Genomic DNA, 12,606 nt, shown 5'->3' on the forward strand with positions numbered 1-12,606 from the left:
TGATTAACCCCTCGCCTACAGAGCACTTCTACCCCTTTCCTGCCCAGGCCAATTTTCAGCTTTCAGCGCTGTCACACTTTGAATGACAATTGCGCGGTCATGCAACGCTGTACCCATATGAAATGTTTATCATTTTCTTCACACAAATAGAGCTTTCTTTTGGCGGTATGAGCTCGCCGCTGGGGTTTTATTCTTTTGCGCTATAAACAAAAAAAAAGTAAAATATTTGAAAAAACTATTTTTTTCTTTGTTTCTATTATAAAAGTTTGTGTAGCAGAGGAAATGAATCCTATCTGTGACTGCTGTCTGGCATCTCCTCTGAAATCTCACCCTTGCACTGGACACACACAAGGCAGTGAGGGATTTCAGCCCCTTCCTTCTCCTCTCAGACTGTAATAGAGAGAGAGCCAATCAGAAGAGCCATTAAAGGAGCCAATGACAGAGACTTTCTCAAGCAGGAGGTGCAGCTGCAAAGCATTGTGGAATATGCAGTCTTGAACAGAAACAGCCTGATAGGCTGATATGGAAATAGAACTACAAAGGCCATCATGGTTAGTGAGAGCAGAGTGAAGGACTCCATCTTGTTTTTCCTGAGGGGAGGAAGTCTGCATGTGGCAGGGGACAGTCTGGACCTGGCAAAGCAGTGCTTAGGGTCAGTTCACTGCATGTTTAGTTATTGCATCAGTCAAGGGAACATCCAACCTGAGAGAAGTGGGCCTACAGTACAGTGCCTACACTGACAGTGTGAAGGGCTCATTGTGAGGTGACCACAGGAGCCGGTCATTTCCAGGACCATCGTTTGGGCCTTTGTCACAGGATCTGGTGAGAGGGACTTTGCCCCCTGGCAGATGACAGGAACACTCACCAGGCACTGGGTTGTGTAGATGGTCCTGCTATACAGACACAGTGTTTGCTTTGCTATACAAATACTGCCACACAGGGTGGATTTAATTTAAATCAAACTGATTTAAATCACTAGTCAGTAAGGCTTGATGTAAATCCTAGTTTTCTACATAAAGACTAATTCTTGCTGGTATAACTTTCATATACAAGTAGATGAAGATTTTTAGAATAACAGCTTTTCATATTAGTTTTTTTTTATCCCCAGTTTAATAGGTTAATCATTCATATTTGGACAAATTTTCTGCTGTACTTAGGAAGGAGAAAAATAATCATTACCTTAATAATAACAATTTAAATAGATTTATTCAACTGAAACAATAACATTCCAGCATACAGTTGCAAGAAAAAGTATGTGAACCCCTTGGGATTACGTGGAGTTTTGCATGAATTGGGCATAAAATGTGCTCTGAACGTCATTAAGTCACAACAATAGAAGAACACAGTCTGCTGAACATAATACTACACAAACATTAGATGTTGCCATGGTTTAATTGCACATAACATGTAAACATTCACAGTGCAGGGAGGAAAAAGTATGTGAACCTTTGGACTTAATAACTGGTTGACCCTCCTTTGGCAGCAATAACCTCAAGCAAACGTTTCCTGTAGTTGCAGATCAGACCTGCACAACGATCTGGAGTCATTTTGGACCACTCCTCTTCACAAAACTGTTTCAGTGTAGCAATATTCTTGGGATGTCTGGTGTGAATCGCTCTCTTAAGGTCATGCCACAGCATTTCAATCGGGTTGAGGTCAGGACTCTGACTGGGCCACTCCAGAAGGTGTATTCTGTGCTGTTGCAGCCATTGTTTTGTTGAATTACTTGTATGCTTTGGGTCATTGTCCTGTTGCATCACCCATCCTCTGCGGAGCTTCAGTTGGCGGACAGATGGTCGTACGTTTTCCTGCAAAATGTCCTGATAAACTCTGGAATTCATTTTCCCATCAATGACAACAATCCGTCCAGGCCCTGAGGCAGCAAAGCAGCCCCAAACCATGATGCTCCCTCCGCCATGTTTTACAGTGGGGATGAGGTTTTGATGTTGGTGTGCTGTGCCTTTTTTTCTCCACACATAGTGTTGTGTGTTCTTCCCAAACAACTCCATCTTGGTTTCATCTGTCCACAGTATATTTTGCCAGTAGTGCTGTGGAACATCCAGGTGCTCTTTTGCAAACTTCAAACATGCTGCAATATTCTTTTTGGACAGCAATGGCTTCCTCCGTGGTGTCCTCCCATGTACTCCATTCTTGTTGAATGTTTTCCTTATTGTAGATGTGTCAACAAAAATGTTAGCATGTGCCAGAGATTTCTGTAGGTCTTTAGCTGACATTCTGGGAATTTTCTTTACCTCATGCAGCATTCTGCGCTGTGCTCTTGCAGTCATTTTTACAGGACGACCACGCCTAGGGAGAGTAGCAACAGTGCTAAACTTTCTCCATTTGTAGACAGTCTGTCTTACCGTGGACACATGAACATCAAGGCTTTTGGAGATACTCTTGTAACCCTTTCCAGCTTCATGCAAGTCAACAATTCTTGATCGTAGGTCTTCTGAGAGCTCTTTTCTGCGAGGCATGGTTCACATCAGACAGTGCTTCTTGAAACCAGTAAACCCAAAACAGGTGTGTGTTTTTTAAGGGCAGGACAGCTGTCAGCAACACATCCAATATCATCACACTGATTGGAGTCAAGGTTGGCTCACTCCTGGCTTCAATTAGCTCTGGGAGAAGTCATTAAGCTAGGGCCTCACATACTTTTTCCTCCCTGCACTGTGAATGTTTACATGTTATGTGCAATTAAACCATGGCAACATCTAATGGTTGTGTAGTATTATGTTCAGCAGACTGTGTTCTTCTATTGTTGTGATTTAGATGACTTTCAGAGTACATTTTATGCCCAATTCATGCAAAACTCCACGTAATCCCAAGGGGTTCACATACTTTTTCTTTCAACTGTATGTTATTTGCTTAAACAAACATCCATGTTTGTTAACTAATTTGGCTAAACAAAATATATATATTTTAGGAAACTTAGACTGTCAGCCCCTTCCTCCTCACACTGTCAGCCCCTTCCTCCTCACACTGTCAGCCCCTCCCTCCTCACACTTAGTTTCACTTTCTTCTTGTGCAGATCTATTCCACTCCAAACAATCAGAAAAATATCATTTCTATTCTATTCACTGAACTTCTTGAAACTTAGCACTGAAGGGGTTGATTCTGTATTCATAGGTTTGTAGAAGTGAGGATTAAGATCTTTTTCTGAACTCTGTTCATGTTATAACATTTTTGCTGAGAAGAAGAGGCATGTGATCTCCGCTGAGTCAAATTCAGTTTTGAGAACTGCAAAAGTAAACCAATCATCTGTGATAATATCTTGTAGGCAGAGAAACTGCCCAATCATCTTACAAAAACCTCTGGAAGAGCATGACATTGTGAATGGATTCATGGAATTTATTTACCAAAAAAATTAAACATATACAGCCTTATTCTACATAATTACAAAACTAATCTTTATTTCATGATGGAATAACCTTTGGATGGTAATATATTTTCCTCAAAAAGGATTTTATTTAAAAAAAATCCGATTTAAATAAAAAAATCCGATTTAAATAAAAATTATCTGATTTAAATAAAAAATCTGATTTTTTTTAAAAAAATCATTGATTTTTATCCACTCTGCTGCCACGGGATTACAATTATATTTTACCATAGGAGTGTAAGTGCACCAACGAAAGTGTCTCGCTGAAGATCCCAACATTCATCCTGTTACCAAGAGACTGAAGTTACTGGTGCCATATGGGCACGCGCATGCGTATTCAGGCCTCTATATTGCATGGTGTGTGAGGGAATAGCTTTACCTTGGAAAGTAGCTATGAAGCATCAGTTGGGCGCAGTGTTTGCCTATTGGGCTTGTGGTGTCGGGGGTTAGAAGGGAGAAGTCTGACACAACAGAGAGTCATCCTTCTGCTCTCCTCCTGCTTGGACATCATAGAGCCGAATCTATGTAGAGGAGTTAAATCCACTTTGAGGTCTCCATTTATGTGTTTCCTCTGCTCTTGGGGTTATTCACGGTTGGAATCCCCTGAAAGCAGCCTGAGTGTAAAAGTGAGTTATATTGCTTCCGGTCTCAGTATTTGCTGTTCTCTTGATTCACCGAACGTATACCTTTTGTTATTGTTTATTACTTCCCATAGAGGTCTTACAGTAAAGCTGATCTCTGTGTTTTATTATAAAGTGTGCGCTTTTCATTGGTCCTTGTACTTCACTATTGTCAGGGGTGTCAGTTGGGGTTGAGAGTTCTTGGGGCTGAGAGGCAGAGTGGCGGAGTGAACAAACTTAAGCAGCCCCTACGGGGGTATCACTACATTTTTAAACAGGTCATTTTTCTCCTTCACTGATGTGCATTGATGAGGCTGCACTGATGGGCATTGATAGGCAGCATTGATGGGGTGGCATGGATAGGCAGCACTGATATGCAACAATGATGGGCACTAATAGGTGGTATTGATGGGTGGGACTGACTGGTGGCACTGCTAGGTAGCACTGATGGGCACAGGTGGGTGACACTACTAGGCACTGATGGGCACAGGTGGGTGGCACTACTAGGCACTGATGGGCACAGGTGGGTGGCACTGATGGGCACAGGTGGGTGGCACTGATGGGCACTGATAGGTGGCATTGATGGGAGGCATATTAGTGATCCTCAGTGTGCTGATGACATTCTCCCTTTCTGATTCTGTTCAGTTCCAGGCAATGGTCGCTGCAGCCCCCATTTATACACACTGCCATTTTTAACGCAGGAACTTGTGCGATTAGCTTGTTCACTTGTATTTTTTATATTACGATGCTGCGTTAATTTAACTGACAATTGCGCGGTCATGCAAAGCTGCACCCAAATCAAATGTATGCCCTTTTTTCCCCCACAAATAGAGCTTTCTTTCGGTGGTATTTGACCATTTCTGCGTTTTTTTATTTTTTTCACTATAAACAAAAAAAGACCGACAATTTTGAGAAAAAAAACTATATTTTTGACGTTTTGCTATTAAACATGTCCTGTAAAAAATTTTAAAAATCAAATTTCGCTATAAATTTAGGGCAAAATGTATTCTGCTCCATGTCTGTGCTAAAAAAAATCCCAATATGTGTAAATTATTATTATTATACAGTATTTATAAAACGCCAATAGTTCGCTCAGCGCTGTACATTACAAAGGGAGACAGAACATGTGACAGAACAATACCAATACAATTTGATACACGAGGGGATCGAGGGCCCTGCTCTTTCGAGCTTACAATCTAGGAGGGAGGGGATGGTGGTACAGGAGGAGATAGCTGTGGGGGATGGGGTGGTAGGAAGAGTGGAGGAGGTCGGCAAGTTAGCGGGGGGTGGGGTAGACTTCCCTGAAGAGATGGGTTTTCAGGGTGCGCCTAAAGGAGAGGAGAGTAGGTGATAATCTGATGGGTTGGGGCAGGGAGTTCCAGAGGATGGGTGACACCCTGGAGAAGTCCTGGAGGCGGGCATGGGAGGAGGAGACCAGGGAACTAGAGAGAAGGGGGACTTGTGAGGAGCGGAGTGTGCGTGTTGGGCGGTACTTGGATATTAGGTCAGTGATGTAGTTCGGGGCAGTATGGTGGACAGCTTTGTACGTCAGTGTTAGGATTTTGAATTTGATCCGTTGCGCAATCGGAAGCCAGTGGAGGGATTGGCAGAGGGGGGTGGCGGAGACGGAGCGGTTGGTAAGGTGGATGAGTCTGGCTGCCATATTCAGGATGGACTGAAGCGGGGATAGCCAGCGGCGAGGCAGGCCAGTGAGGAGGGAGTTGCAGTAGTCGAGTCGTGATATGATGAGGGAGTGGATGAGCTGTTTAGTGGTTTCTGGGGTTAGGAACGTGCGGATTTTGGCGATGTTTGTTAAAGAGTGACTTGGGGCTGGAAGGATAGGTTGGAGTCTAGAATGACACCAAGTACTCTGGCCTGCGGGGCGGGTTTGATGGTGGCGTTGTTGGATGTGATGGAGAAGTCAATGGGGGGTGGTGTGCGGGCTGGGGGGAAGACAAGAAACTCGGTTTTGGAGAGGTTCAGTTTAAGGAAGTGGAGCGACATCCAGTCTGATATGTCGCTCAGTAGGTGTGTAAATTAATTGGTTCACGTGAAAGTTATAGTGTTTACAAATGGCGGTATACTGTATATACTGGGATTTTTTTTTATAGCAGGACTGCGGAGGGCATTCTGACACTCGGGGAGGGGGGGGGGAACTGACTTGGTGTCACTGATATCCCCAATGACACCAATACAGTGATCAGTAATAATAAAATCAGTGGGGTTCCCCACTGACAGCTGTATGGAAAAAGAATTGTCGGCAATTAAAAAATTTGCATGGGGTACCCCCTCCCAATCCATGCCAAGCCCTTTGGGTCTGGAATGGATTTTGAGGGGAACCCCCACGCCAATTTTTTAAAAAAAATGGTGTGAGGGTCCCCCGCAAAATCCATGCCAGACCCTTATCCAAGCATGCAGCCTAGCAGCTCAGGAAAGCAGGGGGACGAGCGAGTGCCCCCTCTCCTGATACCAGGAAACATGCCCTCAACATGGGAGGGTGCTTTGGGGCAGGGGGGCTCCCCTCCCAAAGCACCTTGCCCTCATGTTGATGGGGACAAGGGCCTCTTCCCCACAACCTTGGGCTGTGCTTGTGGGGGTCTGCAGGTGGGGTGCTTATCGGATTCTGGAAGCCCCCTTTAACAAGGGGGCCCCCAGATCTTGCCCCCCCCGGCATATGAATGAGTATGGGCTACATGGTACCACTACCCATTCACAAAAAAAAGGTGTAGTGTAAAAAATGAGAGAAAACAGTCCTTGACAAGTCCTTTATTAAAAACAAAAATAAACAAAAAGTCCCCGAAGTAGATCCAACGTCAATCACGATACCCACCACCACCGCGGACCCGAAAAAAGAAAAAACAAATGCTCGGCTGTCGACGCTGACTTCTGCCGTCTCACAGCTGCGCTGGCCTGACAGTTCTTAAATATCTAAGTGGTGGCACCACCCAGTGACGTCAACTGAATGACCCTGCCCCCATGTGACATCATCATGCGCTGTGGTCAGGGGCATTGCTTTGGTCGGTCAGAGCGCAGTGTATTGTGGGGTGCGGTGGGCGAAAAGCACTTAGCACTTGTTTGTTTGCCGAACACATGAACAGCGCTTTACAACATAACGGCAGACAGTACAACTACAATACAAATGAATACAGGAGGATTCAGGGGGCCCGGCTCGTTAGACCTTACAATCTAGGCGGGAGGGTCGAGATACAAAAGGTAATAACTGTGGGGGAGGTGATGAAGAAAATACATGTACAGTTGTTAGGTGGAGGCAGGATAGGCCTCTATGAAGAGAAGGGTTTTCAGGGATCGTCTAAAAGTAGACAGAGTAGGAGATAGTCAGACAGATTGAGGTAGGGAGTTCCAGAGGATGAGAGAGGCTCGGGAGGAGTCCTGGAGGGGAGTATGGGAGGAGATGACATGGAGCTAGAGAGCAGGAGGTCTTGGGAGGAATGAAGAGAACAGTTTGGTAGGTATTTTGAGACAAGGTTAGTGATGTAGCTGGGGGAACAATTGCAGATGGTAATGTTATTATTTTGAATTGAATTTGTTGGGTGAGCAGAAGCCAGGGGAGGGATTGGCAGAGAGTGGTGAGGACACTGAATGGAGGCCAGTGGAGGGATTGGCAGAGAGGGGTGGAAGACACTGAATGGAGGCCAGTGGAGGAATTGGCAGAGAGGGGTGGAGGAGACTGAATGGAGGCCAGTGGAGGGATTGTCAGAGAGGGGTGGAGGACACTGAATGAAGGCCAGTGGAGGGATTGTCAGAGAGGGGTGGAGGACACGGAATGGAGACCAGTGGAGGGATTGGCAGAGAGGGTTGGAGGACACTGAATGGAGGCCAGTGGAGGGATTGGCATAGAGGAGTGAAGAACACTGAATGGAGGCCAGTGGAGGGATTGGCATAGAGGAGTGAAGAACACTGAATGGAAACCAGTGGAGGGATTGGCAGAGAGGGGTGGAGGACACTGAATGGAGGCCAGTGGAGGGATTGGCATAGAGGAGTGAAGAACACTGAATGGAAACCAGTGGAGGGATTGGCAGAGAGGGGTGGAGGACACTGAATGGAGGCCAGTGGAGGGATTGGCAGAGAGGGGTGGAGGACACTGAATGGAGACCAGTGGAGGGATTGGCAGAGAGGGGTGGAGGACACTGAATGGAGGCCAGTGGAGGGATTGGCAGAGAGGGGTGGAGGACACTGAATGGAGGCCAGTGGAGGTATTGGCAGAGGGGGTAAAGGACACTGAACGGTTGGTAAGGTGGTTGAGTCTGGCAGCAACATTCATGATGGACTGGAGGGGGATAGTCTATGTAAAGGTAAACCAATGAGTAGGGAGTTGTTAGTTTTCGAGGCGAGAGATGACCAGGGAGTGAATTAGGAACTTTGTGGTGTCATTGGTTAGGAAGGGGCATATCTTGGAGATGTTGCGAAGGTTGAGGTGGCAAGCTTTGGACAGTGATTGGATGTGGGGCCGAAAGAATAGTTCAGAATCCAGGGTTACACCTAAAATCTTGGCATGCGGGAACGGGTTGATAGTTGAGTCATTGATCTTGATGGAGCAGTCGGGGGAAGGGGCACATGGGGGAGGGAAAACGATAAACTTTGTTTTGGATAGACTGAGTTTGAGGAAGTTGTGTGACATCCAGGCTCAGTAAATTGGTGAGGCATGGAGTGAGCTGAGGGGTAGAGAGTTAGATTTGGGTGTCATCAGCATAGATGGGTTAGTGGAGCATTTATGGAGCAGTAGCTGGGCATTAGAGGAGAAACAGTGGAAGCTCCTGTATCCCAGAATACCCTGGGAAATAATAACTAGGACAGAGCAGGTCCATAAACGAGAGCTATATTAGACTTCTTTTCAAATACACTGAGGTCCACTCAAGGAGGTGAGAGCACATCGGATGGGCACGAGGGTGTGTGAAGTGGTGATAGGATTCAACTGGGTGAGTGAGATATTCGCAATCACTGCTGATGTTGGGACTTGTTTTTTATGTCAGAGATTGGACTGTGTGCACTGGGGGGGGTAAGTCACTACTGATATCAGGTTTGCACTTAATTGATTGGAAGTATGTTTATGATTTTTATTTATTTATTTCAGGTACTTATATAGCGCCATTAATTTATGCAGCACTTTACATATATGTATTGTACATTCACATCAGACCCTAACCCTCAAGGGGTGTACAATCTAAGGTTTTTTAATTTATATTACACATAAATTAATTATATATATATATATATATATATATATATATATATATATATAGACACACACACACCATATTGCCAAAAGTATTGGTTGGCCGGCCTTTCCACACACATGACCTTTAATGCCCTCCCAGTCTTAGTCTGTAGGGTTCAATATTGAGTTGGCCCCGCCCTTTGCAGCTATAACAGCTTCAACTCTTCTGGGAAGGCCGTCCACAAGGTTTAGGAGGGTGTCTATGGGAAGGTTGGACCATTCTTCCAGAAGCACATTTGTCAGGTCAGGCACTGAGGAGGTCTGGCTCGCAGTCTACACTCTAATTCATCCCAAAGGTGTTCTATGAGGTTGAGGTCAGGACTCTGTGCAGGCCAGTCAAGTTCCTCCACCCCAAACTGGCTCCTCCATGTCTTTATGGACCTTGCTTCGTGCACTGGTGCGCAGTCATGTTGGAACAGGAAGGGGTCATCCCCAAACTCTTCCCACAAAGTTGGGAGCATAAAATTGCCCAAAATGTCTTGGCATGCTGACGCCTTAAGAGTTCCCTTCACTGGTACTAGGGGGCCAAGCCCAACCCCTGAAAAACACCCCCACACCATGATCCCCCCTCCACCAAACTTTACACTTGGCACAATGCAGTCAGGAAAAGTACCGTTCTCCTGGCAACCACTAAACCCAGACTCATCCATCGGACTGCCATATAGAGAAGCGTGATTGGTCACTCCAGAGAACACGTCTCCACTGCTTTAGAGTCCAGTGGCGGCGTGCTTTACACCACGGCATCCGACGCTTTGCATTGCACTTGGTGATGTAAGGCTTGGATGCAGCTGCTCGGCCATGGAAACCCATTCCATGAAGCTCTCTACACACTGTTGTTGTGCTAACCTTAAGGCCACACCAAGTTTGGAGGTCTTTAGCTATTGACTCTGTAGACAGTTGCCGACTTCTGCGCACTGTGCGCTTCAGTATGCGCTGACCCCGCCCTGTCATGTGACGTGGCCTACCACTTGGTGGCTGAGTTGCTGTTGTTCCCAGTTGCTTCCACTTTGTTATAATCCCACTAACAGTTGAGCGTGGAATATTTAGTAGCCAGGAAATGTCACAGATGGACTTATTGCCCAGGTGGCCACCTATCACGGGACCACCCTTGGAGTCACTGAGCTCCTGAGAGTGACCCATTCTTTCACAAATGTTTGTAGAAGCAGTCTGCATGCCTGGGGGCTTGATTGTATACACCTGTGGCCATAGAGGGGATTGGAACACCTGAATCACATGATTTGGAGGGCGGACTCAATACTTTTGCCAATATAGTGTATATATAGTGTATATGATCACTGACCACTTGATTAGGTACACCTTGCTAGTAATGGGTTGCCCCTTTTGCCGTCAGAACTGCCTTCATTCTTCGTGGCATAGATTCAACAAGGCGTTGGAAACATTCCTCATAGATTTTGGTCCATATGGACATGACAGCATCACGCAGTTGCTACTGATTTGTTGCCTGTGCATCCATGAACCATTGATAGAAGGCAGGATGGATCCATGCTTTCATGTTGTTTACACCAAATTCTGACCCTACCATCTGAATGTCGCAGCTGAAATCCAGACTCATCAGACCAGGCAACGTTTTTCCAATCTTCTATTGTCCAATTTTGGTGGGCCTGAGCGAATTGTAGCCTCTGTTTCCTGTTATCTGAAAGGAGTGGCACGGGTGTGGTCTTCTGCTGCTGTAGCCCATCTGCTTCAAGGTTGGATGTGTTGTACATTCAGAGATGGTATTCTGCATACCTTGGTTATAACGAGTGGTTATTTGAGTTACTGTTGGCTTTCTATCATCTGGAACCAGTCTGCCCATTCTTTACGCCAAATTCCGTCCCTACCATCTGAATGTCGCAGCAACCAGTCTGCCCATTCTCCTCTGAACTCTGACATCAACAAGGCATTTTCCTCCACACCACTGCTGATCACTGGATATTTTCTTTTTTTTGGACCATTCTCTGTAAACCCTAGAGATGGTTGTGTGTGAAAATCCCAGCAGATCAGCAGTTTTTGAAATACTCAGACCAGCCCATCTGGCACCAACAACCATGCCATGTTCAAAGTCCCCTTTCTTCCCTATTCTGATGCTCGGTCTTCACCACGTCTTCCCGTGCGCCCCCTGGGGCTCGCACCCGGCGATCCCTGTGAGTTGCCGCAGCGTGAGGAAAGTGAAGCCGATAAATAGCAATTGTCAGAGGATGGATTGGCACCAATCATCAGGGCACTGATGATCAGTGCCCAGCAGTGCCGCCCACCAGTGCCGGCCACCTGTACCCAGCAGTACTGCCCACAAGTGCCCAGCAGTGCCACCCATCAGTGACGCCTATCAGTGCCCATCAATGCATATCAGTGCTGCATTATCAGTACCCATCATTGCTGCCTATCCATGCCACCTCATCAGTGCTGCCTGTCAGTGCTGCCTATCGGTGCCCATCAGTGCTGCCTATCAGTGCCCATCAGTGCAGCCTCATCAACGCACATCAGTGAAGGAGAAAAATTCTCTGTTTGCAAAATTTTATAAGAGAAACAGAAAAACTTTTTTTTGTTTAAACCGCAAAAAAAAATACTAACAAAAGAAAGCTTTATTTGTGTGAAAAAAATGATAAAAATTTCATATGGGTACAGTGTTGCATGACCGCGCAATTGTCATTCAAAGTGCGACAGCGTTGAAAGCTGAAAATTGGCCGGGGCAGGAAAGGGGTAGAAGTGCCCAGTAGGCGAGGGGTTAATAGCAAAAAGTCAAAAACATTGTTTTTTTTCTCAAAATTGTCGGACTTTTTTTTTTATAGTGCAAAAAATAAAAAACGCACCAAAAGAAAATACCACCAAAAGAAAGCTCAATTCGTGGGGAAAAAAAAGGACATCAATTTAATTTGGGTGCAGCATTGCATGACCACGCAGATGTCAGTTAAAATAACGCAGCGCCGTAATGCAAAAAATGGCCTGTTCAGGAAGGGGGGGAATTCTCTGGAGGGCAAGGGGTAATAAACAAATCTGAAATGAAACAAAACACATTTTTTTCTCTACACCTCTATTGAAAGCTTTATAAACACAACATAAACACCTCATGAACATATCAGAAATACCATAGGAGCGTTGAGGAGCATTGCTTGGGTTCTTCGTAATCAACACACGTGAGAACGCGCCCTTAGGGAGGCACTGTACCTTTAGTAAGTTACAAAAAAAAGTCAACAGTAAACAAACATGCTGAAACTTTTTCAAAAAGTCCTTTACAAAAAAAAAAAAAAAAGTTACACAATCTAAATGCATCATCAAACGAACGGTCCAGCAATGCAGATCCACATCAGTCACGATGAAAGACGTCTTATGCCACACAAAAAAAAAAACGCCCACCAACAAACTCAGTCCGC

Source organism: Staurois parvus, unplaced genomic scaffold, assembly GCF_062004578.1.
Source record: "Staurois parvus isolate SC_StPar_1 unplaced genomic scaffold, SC_StPar_1.0 ptg001026l, whole genome shotgun sequence".
NCBI lineage: Eukaryota > Metazoa > Chordata > Amphibia > Anura > Ranidae > Staurois > Staurois parvus.